The sequence below is a fragment of the Ornithodoros turicata genome, chromosome 4 (assembly GCF_037126465.1).
Source record: "Ornithodoros turicata isolate Travis chromosome 4, ASM3712646v1, whole genome shotgun sequence".
Lineage (NCBI taxonomy): Eukaryota > Metazoa > Arthropoda > Arachnida > Ixodida > Argasidae > Ornithodoros > Ornithodoros turicata.
This window is the reverse complement of record NC_088204.1, coordinates 16,320,654-16,342,627: the sequence shown is the minus strand read 5'-3', so window position 1 is coordinate 16,342,627 and position 21,974 is coordinate 16,320,654. Positions and strand designations below refer to the sequence as shown.

Below are 21,974 nucleotides of genomic sequence, written 5' to 3'. Positions count from 1 at the left end.
AACAACAACAACAACAACAACATAAATAAATGGATGATGATGATGATGTGGGATGTTTCCCTGCAAGTTTCTGAATGCAAACGCGAAGTTCTCTTTTCTGGAAAAAGCAGAATGCGAACGCCTTTTTGCTTTTTTTTTAGACGCTGTAGGGTCCTCCCCTGCATCTCAAGGACCATTGGCGCTTCTTTCGTGTGTTTCTTTCTTCACCTTCCTTTGTGCGACGTAGCGCTGCGCAGCCAGTGGAGGAGAGTTCCAAGTGTTCTACTTGAACATAACTTCATGTTCATATCTCACATCTCATGTTTCGCGCGTAATGGGGTAGTGTACTGCTCTCCAGCGGTGAGTCACCCCAGGCCATAGTCATTATCTATTTTTTGTTGTTGTTGTTGTTTGCTTTTAGTGCATCCATTGCTCGGAGCATGCCGTCACTGACGTCAATCTACTGCGCAATCTACATTGCAGCCGGGACAACAACAACAACAATAAACGATGACGATGAGATGGGGTGTTTCACCGCGGTGGTGCGTACCCTACCCCATTGCACGTGGAACGTTATGCGAAGATGATGATGGGAGGATGAAAATACAAGAAAGAACCAAAGAGTACTGGAAAACCAAAACGACAGGAAGTCCATGAACAGGTGAAGAACCCGGCAATGCAGCACAGGATCTTCATGGGCGCCAATGAGTGCAGCTAAATTGAGCGGCATTTTGCTCATACGGTCAAACTCATCACACAGTGTCCACCCTTACGGGCAGCAGAGTGCACATTCCATAAGAATGTGCTGGGTGGTCGCCACAACACCCAGGTGGAAGAGAGGCTTTGTGTCACAGCATCTGATCATGTACTCGAATTGCGGGGTGAAAGCCACAGTGAGACGGAGTCTACGCACAAGTGAGGTAAAATGGCGTAATAGACGGGCAGGGAAAGAAAACGACAAATTTGGGTCTACCGAATACATGAGAGATTGAGCCGTGATGTCCCCGCGCCATTGCTGCAGGGCCAAGGATTGAAACCACGCGGTTAGTAGGGTCCTTCTGCAGCAGGGAATTGATTAAACAGCCACTACGCGCACTGTATTCTCCACTTCATCGTCAAAATATAATTGTTGTTGTTGTCATAAAGTTCATTCCTACTTTTTCGAAGTATCACGTTAGAGGATGCGCGCGCGATCAGCAATGCGTTTGGCAAAACTGCTTCCCGAAGGGTGATTCTCCGTCTCATCATCACAGCTGCTGGTCGACGGACTTCCAACTCACAGTTACGTCATCTACTATTAGACATTAAATATAAAGTAAACTAAATTTAAAAATGAATAATTTAGTTTCTTGTGGCGCTTTAACATCAAGGGCCGGACCGATTTTTCTTGCGCAGCTCAGCCTCACGCTAGCCATACCACTCAAGAAGCCAGTTGAGCTGGAGTTTGAATGTTACAAAAAAAGGAAGGAGTTGAGTTCTTCACCCGACGAATTCGGCTACTCCCATCATGAACCCCTCCATGAATGAACCCCAAGAAACGAAAAAAAAAGAAGAAGAAACGCACTCCCCCCAAACTGCATATGCACATGCATATCTGCATACACCATAAGTGAAAGGAATCGCGAGACACTAAAACTGAGACAAGGAACTCGACGACACATGCCTTGCGCACGGTCTTAAAAGACCGTTTAGATATATCACAGCCCACTATAAAGTTTACAAGTGCTGACAACGCTGCATCTCTCTTCTGGGGTTCCCACACACCCAGCGCCAACGACTCTACACTGGCAACAAGCAACTTAGCAGCCACTGCAAATGTGTTGTTTGGAACAGGGAGAATGGCTAGCAACCATAGATCAGGTCAATGCGTAGCGGATGCCTACAAGTCAGTTCTGCCGCTCGGCTGTTTAAAATGCACGCGGGCTTTGGGGTCAATTCTGCTTTGGAAAGACCGAGCAGTTGGTAGGAAAGAAGCTTAGCTGCTGCTGTTGTTTCTTTCTGTGGGAAAAGTGACACGACAATAAGTTGGAATGACGTGTTGTACTGATGTAAGCGATTTCGGTAAGCGGCTTGTGCATCGGAGCACGGCAGAAGCAAGGAGTTCTTTAACCTCTCAGCTGCGCTGAGCCCAACATCTGACATGGACGTGGCTAAAGATCGGATCAGTTGTCCAGTTGGTTCAGTCGTTCAGTCGGACAATATGAGTAAGCTCAGCTTGTTTGTACGGCCAGGTCTGCGCGGGTATGTAATTCTCTACCCGCAGACACGATCTCCCTATCCGCACCCGCAGCCACACGAGTTTTGGTGGAGCTACCCGCACCCGCAGACCATCACTATACAGGGGCGTACAGCCGAGTTGCACAAGTTAGAGTACTGCAGCGCAAAGGAGAAAAACACGAAAGCATTTGCGGACGTGGAAACGCACTTTACATTAGGTACACAAAATGCATATACCCGCGACCCGCATCAAGTCACCTTTTATACCCGCAAATCCGAGATGTGTACGGGTTCCCGCGCACATCGAAGGGGGGGGGGGGGTCGAAGTGGCTTGCCGTTGCTGGCCTCACTCAAGTGGGCATCCTCACGACTATAGCAAAAAATAAAAAATAAAAGGACATAACAGAAAAGAGAGTTGACGATGTCAAAGTGAGGCATATGCAGGATGAACGACACTGACGGGACGGAGGTGCACTGTAGATGAGAGGTGCGCTAGAGTGCATGGGTCCTTCCGCGAGGCCCGTTTCTTGAAGAAAACGTACGAGGTTGCGAGTTTTTGTAAGTCGTTCCGCACATATGCGGGTACACCCGCACCTGCGCAGGCCTCTACTCATCTGTGCTTCTTCAACACTCAGAACGTACAGCAAGTAACGCTGTACAAGGTCTAACGCTGTACAAGGTCTCGAGAAGATAAACTTTGCAGTTGTTGTGTTGCGTTCCTGCAATCTTGTAAATCGAATGTAAAGTCTATCTTTACATACCCTGTACTTCCCAAAGCAACGCCTGGTCCTCTGACGAACGACACGACGCAAAATTTAAGTTTCAAAGATGGAACATGTGGAGCCTAACACTCCAGTTCCTTACTTATTCCTTGCATTACTTGTTCCTTACTTATTCCGAAGCCCTGTGGTTGCACGTTGAGCTCAACGTGCAGCCACGGAGCTTCGGCTATTTTTTTCTTTGTATATGTATTTGCTGGCTTGCACTGCGGCCTCCACAGGTGGCGTCGTCACCGTGGAACACTGATGTCTCGCCGAGTCACGCTGTTAGCGTCAACCCAAGATCGTGTCACTTCCCTGCTCCGGGCTGACGAACTCAAAGTAGAGCAAAACAACTTTCCTCGGCTGGAGTGCACGATCAACATATAAGCACATATACAGGGTGTCATTTTTCTTCGACACAGGTTTTTCATTAAATACTACAAGGGCTATAGTTATCCTGTTTTCACTTCTATCATCTCTGTGCCGGCGGACGTTCTTGGCCATCTGTCGCTCAAGCGTCGAATGACTAATTACCTAAAAATCGTTAATTAACTTTTTAATTACGAAAGCTACGAAGCTGTCCCAGTGAGAACGTCTGGTCTCTTCGGTCACCTGATATACCGTAGCCATTTCCTTCACCCCAAATGTGAGAGGGTGAAAGAGCACTGTTAGCCGAGGCTCTTTGACTGCACATGGAATATGTGGTCATAAGTGCTCAACGTCGCCGTGCCAGTGTTGGCAGTGGCATGGCCAGTGCTGACATGGCGACGTTGAGCATTTATAAACACATATTCCACGTGCAGCCAAGGAGCCTCGGCTAATTTTCTTCCTATATAAATATATATCGTTCGGAGATATCTTCAAAATATGCTGAAGTCTATGCATGAGACACAACATTTCAACAGCAGAACAGTCTCTGCTCGAAATATCTGCGGCTCGTGACTTGAGGATTCTGCTTCAAATTTAAACATAGCATACGGGAACGGCATGTTGGAACCAATCATCTTGCAGGGCGGGCATCAAACCCATAACTCCGCTAGCGTAAGTCAGGACAGAGTTCCAATGAGAGCCAGTATTCGTCACTAACAAAAGCCCCCTCTCTGAATGAGCCACTACAACAAAACAAAAACGAAGAAAACGTTAACATTCTGTGGAGTTTCTATGCACAGAAGTTTTGAATACGAGGTCCGGTTGAATGTAGAGCCAAGTGGTCGTTTTATTAATATCATTATTATTGCGTGAAGCGCCGCGAGGTAACTTAGGCTATGAGCAGCGTGTAGACGCGGACAGATGGAGACAGGACAGCAGGAAGGAGCGGGGGACAGGGAGGTTAGTATGCGCCCTGGGCCGACTTCAGGGGGAACTGTGCTGACGTTCGTCTGGAAATTTCTGCCGGAAGAACAAAGGAAAACATCAGACAGCACGGCCGGTGGTAGGATTCGAACCCATCACCTCCCAGTCAACAGCGCGACATTGGCTCTCATCAAAGAGCTGATGTTTTATCCACTAAGGTATGCCGCTGGTGATTGATTTGTAGTCTTGAACACACGTGCCACAGCAATTTCATCCTTTCTTTGGACTTCTTTGCACCTTATTTTTTCTTCACGTTACAATTTTTCTCCTTCATTCCCAAGCGATCGTCGAGCAGTCCACTTTGACTTTCATTACCAATACATTCAGACAGGGTTACACACTTCAGAAAATTCTCCAATAACTTTTTTATATCTTCTGTCGTATCTCATCATCACTGCGTCTCGAAAGTGCCTCCAATAATGCGGCATTACTTCATATTCCACCGTGCTTTCCTTTATCATTCGGTTATTCTACCGCGGCCTCTCAAAGGGGTGCTTAATCCCTCGATCACCGCAACCACGCATTCCACACACACATACAAACACATGACCAGCATGCAGAAGACGCGTATTTGTTCTGATGGGGCGTTTCAGAACCGGGCCATATAATCAACCTTCGAAGCGCTGCATGCCCACGAACAAAAGACTTAGTCACTCCATATCCTTATGCAACTTTCGCTGCATCAACCCATTGTTGCCAACCCGTGATCTTCCACAAGAGAGGCAGTGACACCTTTCGTACACGCGTACCTGTGCAATCCGCTTGTCAGTCAATAGGGCAGCAATGCGATTTTTTTGCACATTTTCTTTTTAAATCTCCTTGCCACGTGGAGCATTTCAACGTCGTCCACTGCATCAGTGATGCGCGGTTTGTATTCCACGAGCGAGTTCTTTGAGACGAGGTCGGGTCAGATGAAGCGGACGTGGTTCTTTTGATAGCGGATTGTGTAATTCCTTTGTGACTCCGAATGGAACGCTTGTTTACTTCGTGCCGTATGATGGGTTCAAGGCTCCGGCTGGAGATGATTTTATAATGAGTTGCTGTCGAATCGAACCGCTCGTATCGCTCGTCTGGCAACGGCGATCTCGGTATTTGTGCTCGACATTGCTCGAGTCTGGAGCATAGCCATGCCGATGTTGTGGTCATGTAATCTGTGTCTCGATAAAATGCAGTGTGCAAACTTGAAAAACATACTCTGTCGTCATGTCACGTACAAGAATTGTGTTGTGGTAGCGTTGGTTCTCTTATACCGACTCTGAGAGTGGGGGGGGGGGGATTTATTTGCATAAAAAAAAAAGAGAAGAAAGGGGAAAGGACTGACTCTGAGTCTTATGAGGGCTACATGCACTGTAGTCCATTGAACACATCGAAGCTGAAAAACAAGAACCTTCAATGAATAATGACTGTTGGGGTGTTTCATCGCCTGGGGCTATACCCTACCGCCTTGTGGTGAAATGGAACAATAAGTAGCCTCACGGAGAGGACCGAAGTCCTATACGGTGTTCAAAAACTTGAGGAGTGCTTTTAGGGCCGAGCGTTGGTGGGCTTTGATCTGGGCATGGACCAAGCAATTCTGACATAATTAGTGAGTGGGCGAGAGTCCAGATGGATTTACAGACACTGAAAGTGTGAACCTGAAAGGTTGGTGGTGTGGAATATGGAGAATTATGTGCTCTAGATCTTCCAGGTCACCGCAGCGACGGCGTCTTTGGGAGTTAACATGCCGCAAGCGGTAACGCCACTGAGCTATAAAATGCCACATTGAGGTCGCATACGAAGAATTATTGCTTGCACGACTTGATCCAACGCTCGCTTTCCCGATGCCACGAAAACACATCGCGTGAAGACACTGCTAATAAAAGCGCCTGAGTACATATGGTATTATCGTAATGAAGCGTGAATTGCATTCCGATAAGGTCCGTGTCTTCCCGGGCGCCTCATATGTACCACGGACCACCAAAGGCAATTCTGCGATCTCAGTGCTGCAGCAGTACTGCCAGCCGATATGATGGAGAACCGCCATAGGGGTGCAACTTTCACCGATGCTTCAATGACAACTTTCGGATGTGCGTATACATTTTATGTACCATAGCAGTGCAGAGAAGGAATGACACTCCTCTGACGACAAAAGACACAGAAGCACAGGCTTCACCTGAACGTCCCGTATATGGGCGACAGTTTCTGTCCAAAGTTGGAAGAGTTCACTCAGCAAACAATTCAGTCAAATTCTGTGCAACAGTGAAAAGCACGGAAGTCATCCCTATCCATTGCACACGATACTTCCTCCAGATGGCTGTATAGCCAGTTGAAATGGAAGGGAAAAGGAAAGCGTAGATATGGTGAGATTGAGACCTGCTAGAAATTTCTCCAGAGTGAAAGTGCTGCGCATTTGGGATCTCAAGGAGAGGAACGCATCGCGTTCAGCGCTTATGAACTTTATTTTGAAATGACAGAAGCCTCAAGTCGGGATTCTTTCACGGCAGAATGAATAAATAAGAACCACATAAAGGACCTTGTCACAAAATCGAACGCTACTCCCCCATCAATTCATTTCCAGCCCACGACTCCTCCTTCGCTCGCACATAAGGCCTCTCGCGTTCCCATCACTCACTTAAAACGAATCGTGACAGTTAGGTCTCGTTAGATCCCTTTTGTAAACTTACCATTGCTCAATGCAGACCGCAGACCATTTCTAAGCGAAATGGCCATGTACCGTAGCACGCGTATTTTGATTCTGCAATCCTTCATTCTTTCTGGGCTTTGCGTCGACGAACGGCATAAAAGGATAACGCAAAAAAAAAAAAAAAAAACGAGAAAAAGAAAAGATGGCGCACGTACCTGCTATTGAAGGGATCGAGAGAAGTCAATAGAAATGTCCAGTCTGGATCCCACTTTGAAAGGCTCGTTACCAGTGCCAGGCAAGAGCCAAGGGCAAGCGAGAATCGAGTCTTTTATGGAAGCTTTTGTGAAGAAAAGACTGACAAAACTGACCTTACGCATTGGGACGGGCCAAGGATTTTTTTGTCGACAGATTACGTAATCGCCTCGGATTTGTGCGGCTTTCCCCGCTACGTTCCTGCCTTCATTCCTTTGTTGGGACACACGCGTTGAAAATTTGTAATCGATTTTTTTTTTGTAATCGATCGTTCTGCTTGAATACAATAGTGGAAGATTATGCCGCGCTATTTACAATGAAGTCATTTTTGTGATCGTATATTTAAATTAGCAAGGTTGTCGCAATGAACCAGAGCGGATTGCACTCCTTAAAACAGAGAGGTGGTGGTGGTGATGATGGAACTGATTTTGCGTACACGTAATTACGCCGCTATCGCTCCTGATTTGTGGAAAGCGCGAGGCGTACGCCTTTTTGTGACAATCAACAAAACTGCACAAGCATCACAAAAAGGCGTATGCAGGGGAGAGAACCATGTCATCCACACTCTAAAAACAGAACTTCACCGCGTAGCACGCTCGCCAACCATCGTTCCGAATGACGGGGGCGTACGCTATTTTTGTGGCAATTATGAACTATACATAATGCCCCAAAAATGGCGTACGCCCCCCCCCCCTTTTCATCAAATCAAAGGAGAGAACGTTGTCACTCGGGGTGATGGCTTTCTAGGAGGGTGCTATGCGGTGAAGCTCTGTTTTTAGGGTGTGGATGACATGGCTCTCTCCCCTAGCCTTGTTGAAAATGAGAGCTACGCCTTTTTGTGACACTTGTGCAGTTTGTTGGTTGTCACAAAAAGACATACCGTGCGCTTTTCGCTAATTAAGAGTGATATAGCTGTATAGCTATGTGCAATGGCTGCCCTTCGACGTGTTATGTGGTGAAGTTCTGTTTTAAAAGTGCGTAATTGTTAGACTGTTATGTTGCGAAGCAAGCCAAAAGGGTCGGTGCTGGTGGTGATAGTAACAGCTTGCCGTTGTTGCAAGACAAAAGGCGCGTAGACATTGCTTTAGTAAAAACCATTCAGCGTCCTTGATGCCACGTGGACAACCAGCAATGGTGATGAAGCGTCTCCAGCATGTAAACCTTTCGATGTCAAAGAAAGCGAACCTTCCTTCTTCTTGCGTGCGTGAACTCCTGATCAATACCGACGGCCCAGGTACAATTTTTTTCGTCATCTGTTTTATAGCTCTGCTCCGACAATCACAAGACAACAATGTACCACACAAGACGACACCTCGCACTCCGATTGCCAAACAAATAACGTATCAACCATCAAACTGCGTCACTTTTCCGCCTGGGCAGCAAACAATACGACATTACATCACCCGCGTCAGCCGAGCACAAAATCCCGAATGTAAAACTATAAAGACTGTTGCATAAGGTGAAGTCCACTTTGCCGCACTTCCTGTTATCCATTATCGCTCGCTCTGCTATCATTCCAGCGGCGAGGTAGACACACAGACATTTACGTATGCGTACCCCCGGCGCAATCCTTTTTTTTTTCTCGAACGTAATCTCCCTTCTTCACGAACCCACATACTTCGAGAACCAGAAGAATCGCAAATTTATGCGCTCCCTCGCCCGAGATGTACGTGGTCCGCCATTTCACATGCATGCGTGCGCATTTATCCTTTCCCAGAAACAATTCTCTGCTTCTTCAGCGCGCGTTAGGTATATAACGCGCGAAAAAAAAAAAAAAAAGAGGCACCAAGAAAACAAGGCGGAATGCGAGAACAAAGGGGTGCAAGTTGTTCCCATTATTCCTGGATGTACGCGAGCCCAGTATCTGATATTCCGTACGCGCTTTCTGCGACGCTAGGCGGCGCCGATATGCATGCTGTTTATATATGCGCGGCTTTGAGGTGATGACACCGAAAGATACCGAGGTAGCATATATATATATTTATATATATTTTTACAGAAAGATAGGGCTCACTGGGAGTAATGTGGTGTCCCACACGTAATCTCTTTGCGCTTTTCCGGAAACATAATAGTTTATGAAGTGTAAACAAATGACGTGCCTCAACAACAGCATCGGCAACAACTTCGACCTTGGACACTTGAAACGTAACTTTCCCCGTGCTCCCGGTGACCTCAAATTAATGTGTGGTTAGACAGCACCTTGAATATGCATCTGTGGTATACGGAACCCTAGGTATTCTATACTGATTAACACACTGGAACGGAGAACCATGCGGCCATGTAATTACCAACGAACTTCCATCTAATGAGCTCTCATTAGTGCCACGCTGGAAGTGGGACCCTACAAGTATTACTAACTCGACGTAAAATTGCAAGCATTCCACGTTTTAGAAGATAAGCTATCAAAATTATTCTCTAGAACGTGACTTTCTCTCCTCTCCACGTCAAATTTCTGTGAGACCCTTCACGACGTTCTTAAAGTTTTTCTTCCTCCAGCAATGGCTAGTACATTCGCCGGTGTATTTGTTTTCCGAACAACACTAAGTTGGAATCAATTTCACTCATCAGTTTGAGGCGTATCAATGTTGTACTAAACGACTACCTGTCTTGTACATAACTGGATGTATAGATCATGACTGTTTTGATTTTTATGTACTACCCACTACCCCTCCGTAACGTGTAGCCTTGAGGGTAAGTCAATCAATTAATAGAAACAACAAAGACTGATGACGATTTTATGTCCCAGCTTGCTCTTTGGGACTAGAAAACATCGCTGCACCCCTGCAATGCGCTCTCGCTGCGTGCTAGTCCATCGAATTCAAATTCTCGCAAAAGATGGCATATCTGCATGTCAATATTGGGAAGTTCTGTGAAAAAAACAAACAAGAAAAATAGAGAAACGAAAACATTATTTGCTCTTCGGCATGCAACTGATATCTTGTTGTCTTGTCAGCTTTACTGTCACTGCCTTCAGAGATGCCGTCGGTTATGCGTAAGCGTCGGTAAGCGTAGCTATAATCTTCCTTCCTTTAGTGCTACTCTAGTACAAGTGGACCTTTAGGACGTCTATGTATCAGTGAATGACAGCAACAGCAACTTGATTTTTAGTGGATCACGCTCAAGTGAAGTGGACGAATCTGTTGAAGCGTCTGGCATCTTTGGTCACTTAATCCACTATTTAAAATTCGACATCGTCTCTCATTCGGCGTTTGATAACGCTGCCAAGCGGTTCCGTAGGACTGAGATAGGGAAGCAGAAGAATCAAAAGCCGTCTATCGATAATGAAAGGTGAATCTTAGAATGAGTCTCGTCCGCGGTGAGGTACATCATATCTATATAAAGTTAAGACGCATGAGAAGGATTTGTGAAGAATCACGAAGGTACTTTCTGATTGATCACACAACCTATACCGTCTACATTCTTTTTCGCTTCTCGTTACCTGCAAAATATTCAGTCATTCACCGCGCTTCGACTTATCTCCCCCCCTTTTTTTTTTCGTGGTCGGCTGCTCGACAGGATAATTAATGCGATGTCTCATAACTGTTTGGAGTGCTCGCAACTGTTGAACAAAATCTCATGTCTGTGTGCGGCAGTCTGTCGGTCGCACACACGCCCTCAGTCTTCACTCGCGGCACTGGATAGTGACGTCACAATTAATACTGTGACACTTTAAACGCGGATAACCGGAAGTAATTCAGGAGCAACTCAAGTTCATTTGATGCCTAACTGGAATAGGGTTACCTTTTGGTTTCAGTAACATTCGTGCAGCCTAATTATTTCCAGACTCCGTTCCAGAGCCAGAGCTCCGTAACTGTAACTTAATTGTATTTTTGAGTAACTTACACAGCTGTGCAACACGTCAGAGGCCCTGGCATGCCTATCTCCCGTAAATTATATTTACTACTATTTTACTGCTTCACCTTACCTGCAGTTCCAAGTGCCATGCTAAGTAGTATAGCCTCAGCACCCATGTTGATCGAGCCAACGTCCATCCAACATCTCCATGCCTTGCCTTTTTTTTTTTTTACGTTTGAAGCTCTCAGGTGCGCAAAATTAACCCGGAATGCAATCACCGTAGCCTCGCCCCGTGATCATAATTGCGTCGCGGCGTAGAGTCACGGACTATGATTACCCCTGTTTGACACTTTGCATTGCAGCCAGCTGCTAACCCATTGAAAGCCTCCGGGCCTTGTTTCACTCTGCCATGGCAATGGTGGCAATCATTTTTATTCAAGAGTGCTGTTTAAAACATTTCGGAGGAAGTGTAGCAGCAAATTAACGCCGCATGCAGCCTGTTTCGTTGGTTTGGCTCGTCACCGAACACTCATCTATGGAACAGCATAGATGGAAACTATCATGATAAGGCGCTGGAGTGTAACTCAGATACGGTCAAACTTCATTGTGCGGTGCTCTTCCTAGCCAGTTACAAGCGCTAAGCTCACAGGTAGAACAATAAAACATTATTAAATACGATTTACTGGCTTCATTCTCATGATGGTATTTTTGTTTCATTATTTCATATGGTCGTTTTCTTGGCTAATCTACTGTAGATATAGGTGTTGCCAACCCGAAATACTTGCGACCAATGCTCCTTATCCGTTCCTTCTTCCAATCATCATTACCACCACCACCACCATCATCATCATCATCATCACTAACGTTTTCCACAATTATGGCGTGTTAATGTCTATGGGTGTATGCATTGGTAGCTAGCCGACCCATATTAGGCATTCCCAAAAATTTTACGTTTCACAGTGTTGTTACTGCGGCAAGGGAATATTTGCTTTAGTGCGTCTCATCTCACAGAATGCCTTTTTGTATTGCCAACTCACAGAATGCCTTACGCAGCAATCGTTCAACGTCCCGGACGACCTATATTTGCACATGAAAACTAAATAAACAACCAGAGAGAAGACCTTGCGCGAGCGCTCGCGACTTTTGGCGCAGATGGGCTGTTCAACTTTTCAGCCGGCGCGAATCTGTGCTGCAGGAACAGCACGTGGTGGGCTCGCAACAGAAGAGCGTTTGTGAGCCCCACAAAAATGTGCCTTTCCGCGTGGCGCGCTGCGAGCGACAGCACAAAAGCTCGTGCATTTCGCCGCCATCTTATCCACGGTCGTGACCACGCGCTCCCCATGCATTAGATTAGGCGCTTGGCACACCAGTCCTTCTAGCCCGCCATACCACAATGTAGTCCTAAACGCACTGGGGATTGCGGTTGCTTTCTCGATCCTTCTGAAGGAACGGTGGTGGTATACTGTCGCTGATCACCGAGCTCTTTGCCTGCCGATCCGGGCTCCTTCGGGTCGGAGGGGTCGCGCGTCCTGGGGAACCTCAGAAGAAATTGGGCCTTACAGTGTCTGAAACACCCATATGTCAGAAACACCCATACAACATGACCGAGCCCGGGTCACCCCTCAGTGTGGTAATGGGCAAGGTAGACACTCAACCACGGCAGCTGATAATCACCGGCCACATACCGCGCATGCAGTGCGTCCTCCTCCGGTTGGTCAGGTGGTACTTTTACGTTTTCTTTTTTTCACTTATCAACTTATCAGCTTCTCCAGTTTTGTCGATGGTTGTTTCTCATAGCGCTTAGCAATGCTTAGCGCACAATGCCGATACACTGCCGTCATAAGCGAATTCTTCGCGAGAGGAAGAAAAAACGAGGAGGCAGAGAACGGGCGCAAGAAGGAAGACGACGGACGAAGAAGAAGAATGAATAGGAGGCCACTGTTCCTAGTGGTGGAAGAAGAAGAAGAAGTAGACTTTTTGTAACGGAATGCGAAAAGTAACGGAATGCGAGCTGGAGGAGCCGCGGATTACCAGAACCTGATCCTGGTACCTGAAGACCTTTGCTAAGGGGTCGAATAACAAAGAAGAGCCTGACAGCCAAAGGAGACACTGAGCAACTTGTATCATCATCTACGGCCGTACAAGATGACAAGGGTTTCGGACGGCGGTAGTCACCTTCGAGTGCGTATACGAAATTCGTGACCCTAACGGTACGCCTTCTGTGAGATGATGCTTCCCTTTCCTCTTTTTCACTACATAAACTTAGTAAATTTAACTTGCGTTATGAACCTGGTAGTAAACGGTGATTTCGTTTGACTATCTTTTTGTTGGGATACCACATCCGATATCCATGCTTCCAAGGAAGATCCAAGATATCCAAGGAAAAAGTCAGTCTTCTGACGCAACCGAAGTTATCAGCTATCAACCTGCCTAATCCGTTCTCTATGATAACGATCCATCAAGACGAAGAAACAGATATAGGGTTAACATACTCCCCCCGCAATGCGCTAGCTCATTCTCTTACACAACTTCTAACGGGAACAAATGTTGAACAGCACTCCTCAAAGTTGAACCATTACCAAGTTTCACAACAGAAGAAGAGATTCGACCGTCTCTACCAGGAAATGTTTGAACCACACGGCACGTCTTCCACAGTCCCCTTTAGGGGCATTTTATCCTTACAGGCATTTTATCCTTCATGAGGGCCAATGCGTCGACCTGCAATCTCGAATAACTCGAAACACTTTGCCAGTGAGCGGTCCTCACTCCTCAGTTCGTGTAAGTACCCATGTTGCCACCTCCATCAGAATAGTTCCAGTAATAGTTCTCGGTACCACACTGCCCTTTCTATATAGTTGCTGCTGGGTTGTCGTAGGAAAACTCGTAGGTGGTACGGAAGTTGGCAACCTCGTCAGCCGTTTTCCGACTAAAAAATGCGACGGTGTTAGAGGCTCGGGCTCTGTTGTCTCTGAATTGACAAATGTAGTGGGCCTTGAGTTCAGCGTCGCCTCCACTTCGGTAAGCACCGTGACCAGCCCGTCAAGCTTCAAGCTGCTTCTTCCAAGCGCCTTTCTGAGGGCTGTCGTGACAGACCGCACCAACCTCTCCCAGAATCCACCCCACCACTCCGCTTATTTGACTATAAATTTCCAATGAAGGTGGATCCTGGGCAGAGATATACAACACCAAATGCTTCAAGGGATCCGTGGAAACATGCCTCTGCGTTACATGCATATGACTGGACGTCCTCCACTTTTCCTCAACTAGGGTCATGGTTATTCGATGACGTTTTCCACTACTAACATGCGGCGAGACGCTTACTGTACGATGTCAGCGAATGTGCATGTTGTCCATGCACACACACACACACACAACCCCGTCAGTTCACATTCTTATGCCACCCCAGAACAGCGCCCCATACACCCCCTTGAGGCTTTCTAGTAGACACGAATTATACAACCGCAATGTCGACAGCAGCGGTCTGTAAGAGCCGGTCACGCGGTTTGCGGTCTTTCCTAATGTGACATCCCCGGCAGCAGTGAGGACCTCCCTTGAGCGATAATGAGACGTCGGACCCAGCGCGAGGCCCCTGGCGCGATGTACTACTGCAGGGGAGGTGTCCTTCACACCCTTGGACACACCCTTCGGTATCCCTCACTTTAATATTGGAGAGAAGGAATAGCAGAGACAATTCGCCACGCTTCACGAGTGATATTAATAATACCGGCGTGACATTGGCTATTTTGAACTCGCGTTAATTGTTATTGATGCTGCCTAATGCGTCTATAATTTCATTTAGCCGCCTGCGTGCTTTGACACGATATGAGCGTTCGTCGTGTTTCAGTTCTTGGCTTCTGCTTGCGACAGCATATTTGAGAGTCGTGAGACATGTGTAACCCGTCCAACGAAAGAAGCCGCAGCGTTTGACGAGGGAATATATGGTCTTTCGTGTTTGTAACAAAGAAGAAAGAGATATGGTGTGCGTCCTTTTGAATCAAAAGTTCACTTGTCCTGCAGGGATCAACATATTTCGAATAGAGGTACTGACGACGTGATCAGACACGCTTAAAAGGGGGAGGCGTGAGTTTAGTCCCTTTGGGGACCAGATGCATTGCCACAGCCATCAGACCCCTTTGACACTAAATACAAAAGCATGAAGTCTACGCCAAGTTTAGAGACTAGTCTCAGTCCTGGAGAATAAGTATCAGGGTCTGAATACTAAACTGGGGAGTAACTGCGATCTATAGGGAACTAGAAACTATAATTTATCTCCAACCTACTCTTTTCTTCTTAGAATGTACCTGTTCTTGTTACTTCGTGGTTACGACACTCTCCCACCGCGTCGACACACTGAGGTGACCTCGAGTACGAACCTCGGTATTCGTTGGGTTGTCTTGAGTGTTTCTCGTTGGTTTTCCCACTGACGCTCAAAGGTAAACCCAAACACGTCCCCTATGAAGCCATCCCAGGACGCATCCTTACCATCTCCCATTCAATCTATACGTTCTATCTCCTCCACCCTACAATATCCACGGTCCTGATGATGCTAACTAATCAGTGTTCCACGGCCAAAGCACGCTATGCGAAATGCGCATTCCCGAAAGTTTACTATATGTTTACATTACACTCTGCTGTCGTAACCAAATGTACGGAATCGACTCAATACATGAGCGATGAAAGATTGGGACGTTATATTAATCATCTTTCATCCCTACCATGTGCCTCGCGCCAGTGGTGCAACTGACATTCGATCCACATTTATGATTGCAAAAGTTGATCCAGCGCTCGCTTTCCGGATACCACGGAATATCTCTCTTCAGGATGCTGGGTTTTGTCACCGGATGCGACCCAATAGTTAGTTTTGGTGCATCGTACGCTATAGTCTTCGCCTACGTAAAGGATAGGCGTTGGCTGTTTTGCGCACGCGCAAAACAGACAACTTCGCGGAGTGCGCAGAACTATCAGGCTATCCCTCACGTACGCTATCGCCTTTGCGCACGTAAAGAATAGCGTGGTGGATCTGCGCACTGCGCAAACCTCTCTTTGTCTGTGCGTGCGTAGGACCACCAGCGCTAACCCTTACGTATTCGCAAAGGCGACAACGTACGACGTACTAAAACTCACTGATAGGCCCTGCTTGGAGGCCTTGATTGACGAAGAGTTCCTGCTGAGTATAGTTTGAGTGCTCAGAAGTAAGAACAACAACAATAACTTTGTTTAAAGAAGTAAAAACGTCCGCCACGTAACGTTTTCGTTCCTACAAATGCAATTACAGCGGATGCGGATACGCTAGATCTGCGCGGTTCTGGGTATAACTATATTTCAAGTAGCGGGTCCTGCGGTTGCGGACGCGTGTACCGTGCGCATACGGAGTCTGTCAATGTTCACTTCGCTCAACTCTGCTCATCGTCATCATGCGTGTAATGTGGTGTTGCTGTTTCATCCCCCCCCCCCCCCAACGGAACGAAACCTCCCGCGGTGTTCCTGGGGCTATCCTTGCACGGAAATTCGGATATCACTGGGAGACAGAGATTTTTCCGACGGACGTCCGCCACATCTCCGAGTGGCCACGGTTCGGACTTCCCACAAATATCCGTTGTTTGTCCTCACAGGGAGTTACACGGAGATGTTTGGATGTTGCACGAACTTACTTGTGTACGTGCTCAGAGCTGTATTGCCTCGTTATTATTGACAGTGTTCATTGTCGAGCTGCTGCTAAGTGTGTAGATTCTTATTCGGCGTGCAAGCATTTCTTCCTGCGATTTTGTTTCAAACTCGGCCACTGCATCTTTCTTTTTCTGTTGCTTCTCTTTGTTTGTTTCTGGTATTTCCATTACGGACAGTGAGCGCGAAGTTCTAAAAAGCACAAATAGAGACACGTATAAAAAACCTCTTAAGACCATTAAGACCGTGAAGATCGCTTAGAAAGGAAGTGGCATATTTTTCCGAAAAGAAAACAGATACTATATATATTGCTTATCTCGCAAGCTTCCACAAGTTCGAGAGTCCTGTTTGCCGGTGAGTCAAAATGAAGGATGAGGTGTTTAAGTTTAATGCGATTGTGTATACAAATAACACTGACCTGAGGAACTGGTTGGCATATTAACTCACTACGAGGATAACGTTTGTGTTTCTACAGCTTTTGGTTTGGGCATTCAGTTGGTTCATCGAAAGTCGGACTCACGCTGCCGATATACCATGCCGCGTTTCTCTCTCTCTCTCTATCTCTCGCTATAAATATTCGATGTAACATCCCGTCAGGGACCCTATTCGGAGAATTCTTGAAACGGCCATTACGAGACATCATACGGATATATGGCTAGGGACGTCCATCCATGTAGTTCCCAAAGATGTCCATCGGACATCCATTTCCGGACGTGGACGTTGGAATCTATTTCGGACATCCGTAGGAGATTGTGTTAATTCTGTTGGGGCCTGTTTAACGAAGTGAACGTAGCAATAGTAATAATAAAGGTATCGCACCTAACCGAATCAAGACAGAGTTTTAGTGCAATCTATGCTATCGACTTTGCGTACGTAAAGGATAGTGTTGGCGGTTCTGCTTGCGTGCAAAACACGAAGAGAGCTTCGCGCAGTGCGCAGAACGACAACGCTATCCCTTACGTACGATATCGCCTTTGCGTGCGTAAGAGGTGTCGTTGGTCGTTCTACGCACGCGCAAAACATAAAGAGAACTTCGCGTATTGCGCAGAACCACCACGCTATCCCTTACGTACGCAAACGCGATAGCGTACGATGCATTAAAACTCTCTATTGTGTAACCCGGAATCTTTTCCGTTGATGGATGCGATTGCTATAGTACTTCGGAAGCCACGTTATCAACCATGTGCATACACTCTGACAGTGTTAACGTTTAATGAAGTACCGACATCAATATGGATGGGCAGACGACGTAAACAATTCATCTGGAGCTTCTTACTTTCGGATAAGTACTCAAATCGTTACTGAAGCTCCGGAAAGCTATAGGCAGGATCGCACTTGTTCAACAAAACACCAACAGAAGGGGAGGATGGGGGAACGACCGCAGAAATGAGAAAAAGATGCCAAGATTTTGGCGTGGGGACGGCATGCGGAGTAATACAAGTGCACTCCATTTTCGAACTTTCGTTTTTCTTTCCTTTCCGTTTTTCTTTCTTTTTTTTCTTTTTTTTTGTAACCACTCTTTCAATACACCTGGATGATACGGTTACAGTATGTGGCACGCTTGGAGACGGCCTTGATGCCTGCGCTACTTCACCGCCAGCGTATTTTCGTAATCTGAATTGCAGATTCACAGCGATCCACTATAGCAAGTGTGAGACGGTCGCCAGCGCTGGCTCCACGTTACCTGGTGCTATTCGCGTGTGATGCGGAAAAATACTCTTTAGGCTTACCCGGAAAATTGCGAGTTTGTCATTGACTGCGAATTCACTACTGATCGAGAAGAAATGTGGTGCAAGGATTCCGATACATGCGACTGCTGCTCAAGGTTTATTATCGTCAACGGCGGCGTGAAATTCCTGGACTGTGTCGCATACAATGGCTGTGAACTCGTGACTTGACAAATCATGGCGTCCCATTGTTTTACTTGGGCGGGCGGGAAAGAAATATCGAATAGACGCCGACGATCGCGAAACGGCCGGTTAAGAAAAGATATTGTTAAGGGGACAGAGGCCTTCCGTCGCTATTTGGCTTTGCTGGCTCGCAACGTGTAGGTCAAAGCGAAGTGGCTGCACCGAATAAGTATTACAGTCTCGTTCAATTTAGCTCCCTATTTCGTTTCTTTTTCTTTTCGTGGACCATATATGCAGCCAGGTTCAGCCAGGTTTTCATTCTCACAGCTTGAAGATACAAATAACATTGACTGGACTGCATTTGATTTTAAAATCAGATAGAAGTAAAATGCGTCATTAATGTGCACCGCCGCTTTTTTTTTTTTTTTTCGTTTTTGTTAAGTCCCAGCATGTGGCAGCATACACGTATAAAAAAAAACTACCAATCTATAGCTGTAATTTACAAAGGACTAATGTATATCATCGTAATGAATGAAACATGTATCTGTCTCTCAAAAGATGCGCAGCATAATCACGCATAATTAAAAAGGCATGCGAGCCCTTACACAAATAACGATATTCAGCTTAACAACCTCACCGCCGATCTGACGGAACGAGCAGCCTTATCTTTTCATATATACAAGGTACATAACTTGGCGCTGACCGCCGCGCGAAAATTACAGTCCGAGGAAAGTCGGTGTTTTTGAGTCTGCCACAAAGATTAATATTTCTTCTTAATCACAGCGAAGTCGAACGCGCTACGTGCATTCTGTCTATACGAGCACTTACGCTGCCGAGCATGGACAAGGTGATGTGGTGGGCACTGTGGGGATCCTGCATTCCGTATAGCCTGCAGCTAAAAGTCGTCTAACGCCAGTTTCTTCACCCTTTTTGAACGCAGCAATTGGCGATCTTGTCGGTGCGCAGATCGTAAATTAAACGACCCTTTCAACGAATGTCTTTCGTGGCGGCGCCGCGGTCCGGAGCTATGTGATTCGCATACTGTATTTCCTATGCGTTTAATAGAAGTGAAGCAACACCTCCTAGATAGTAGATCCTGCGCAATGCCCAACTCTCGGAGGGAGGCCTGCGTGAGCTTTGCGAGCTGCTTCGAGCTTTTCTCTCGTTCGCTCTCTCATTGACGTCATAGCAGCATCCAGAGCAGGCCTTCGTGTATGACGCTGTGTCACGTGGGGCGCAGGCCTGATGCTATCTAGGTGTTGCTATGTTTTCTTCTTCAGCAGCTTCGCGAAGTAAAGAAGCGCAAGAGACCTGACCCCCCCCCCCCCCCCCCCCCCCCGATATACCTGAACTTTCAGTACATTGTTCTGCTTAGGTAACCACCGTTCTGTACGATTAATAATAATAATAATAATAATAATAATAATAATGTACGATTATTCGTACTGCTGCTAGAGACACAGCCGCCTACTCACTACCACAGATCTCGAAGCACGCTACAGATCGCGTGAGATCCAGGTGTATGCTGTTCCCGCATCAGGGAGCATCAAAATTAGACGAGACTCTTAAATGGCGCTGCAAAAACGTCCCAGTCTTACCGTCTGCCTCGAGTCTGTGCACGTATCTGGCACGTCTGTGCACTGCCGGTAAGGTGTCGTCTTCCGATACCAAAACCCGATAATTGGCTACTTAACACCGCCTGCTCTTTAAGTGCGCGTCCTCATGGAAGGCCCGCACCATCTAATCGGCGCCCGCAGCACAACATTACCCTTTCACTCTTCCTTTTATTCTTCTTCTTCTCGTTTCTTTTCTTTTTCTTTTATTTGTCCCACACCTGGCGACGCATCCGACGCAGATAAGCTGAAACGCACGACTCACAGCGCAGCGTGACTCGGACGATTTTTCAGACGCGCTCGATATCGCCGTCGGGCTCTCAGATATCGCAGCGGCTAGATCGAGACGATAACGCCATGCATGTGTCTTATGTCTGTTTGTGAAAATAAAAAGTCGCCGAAGAGCCCTGGATATTTCGCCTCGGGAACGGCAGACTCCCGCTGTGCTTGTAAATATGCGTCGTGAAAAGAAAGAAGTACACTCCGATATATAGCCAGATTTATCGTGGGGTTCCTGAGGGATGTTACGGATGGGACTATTCACGAAACCGTCACCTCTTATAGTCCGACATTTGATTACTCAATCGGTTTTCTTGTCCCTCCTTTCCTCTCTCTCTCTCTACTTGACATGTAAACAAAGGCGCGGTTAATAATGTACATTTGAACGTAGGTGAGCATCACTGCGCGGCATAATCTGAACTCAACAAGCCGCATGTTCTGAAATCCTCGCCAGAAGTCTCAAAGTGGTGTTAAAGACTAGGAGGTGGTGGGATCGAATCCCGCTGTGCCGACTGATGGTATCTTCGACTGGCGGTACCAATGAATGCTCTCAGCCAGAGCTCTCCGAGCTGGAGGAAGAAAGAAGGTGGAAGAAAGAAAGAAACAACTGCCGAAGCTGTTGTCAGAGTGTTCCGTTTTGGCCAGCGGAAGCTCGAGCGGGTGCGTCAGAGCTCTCTAGAGCGATCGGTGGCTGCCAGTCGAAGATGCCAGCAGATTCTCCTGGGCTTCCTTACGGACACACTTCGACACAGTTCTTCCTGGAACTTGTCCATACTAACCCTCCTGCCTCCTACCGCTTTCTAAAAGTCCTTCCACGTCTGAACGCCCCTTACATCCATAGTCGCTCCGGTGCTAACACAAAATAAAAACTGTAGTGCTTCAAGAACATGATGGTGCAGCAAGCAGACAAGGACATAGAAAGAAGTAAACATTACAACTGTAATGTTTAACCAAGGTTTAATCATAGCATTTCGCCAGCCAGCGCGATACTCTGCTTGTCCAACGCTTCCTTGCCGAATACGTGGCCGAAAGTGTCGGGAAATGGCATCGGAAAAGCCAGACAATGGCACTGTCCCGCACCTCTTGAGTACCGGTCAGGTGCAACATGTTCGGCTTTCATGTCTTTCTATGTATACCATGAGACTTGCGTTGTGCCTGTCAGTTTGTGTATTCCATGCAGTCTCAGAACAGTTAGTTTCCGTCACGACCACTGGTCCAGAATTTTTCACTCCTCTGAGCGAGCAAAGAGGTGATAATTTTTTAAATTAAACTCCAAATTAAACCACCCTGTTGTAACATCCTCCTACTTCGATCATTCTCGTCTCGTCACAACGTCGTCTCTTTCAAAACCATAAAAGGCCACCCAGTCATCGACAGGCCATGGGAAATTGCCTCCTTTCTTCAGCATCGTCAAACTAGCTTTCCGATCGCGCATTCATTCCTATCTCCCTGCACGCGGTGGAGGACCTGCTCCTTTGGTCATCTGCATATATCGACTAGATTCTCCGTCATGAACAACTCTCGCAAAACAAGGTATCTTTAAACGATGCACGACCATACCACTTGCGTGCTGTCATCGAGGCTCTCA

General features: G+C 46.8%; 1 long non-coding RNA gene across 1 annotated transcript in view; it reads right to left on the bottom strand.

Annotated features, from left to right (window-relative positions):
- The window catches only part of LOC135392753 (uncharacterized), a 35,194-nt gene extending 15,789 nt beyond the window's left edge, over positions 1-19,405 (bottom strand). The window contains exon 1 of the long non-coding RNA XR_010422208.1: positions 19,323-19,405. This is a non-coding gene — a long non-coding RNA (uncharacterized LOC135392753). The remainder of the gene's footprint in view (positions 1-19,322) is intronic.
- Between the last annotated feature and the right edge of the window lie 2,569 nt (positions 19,406-21,974).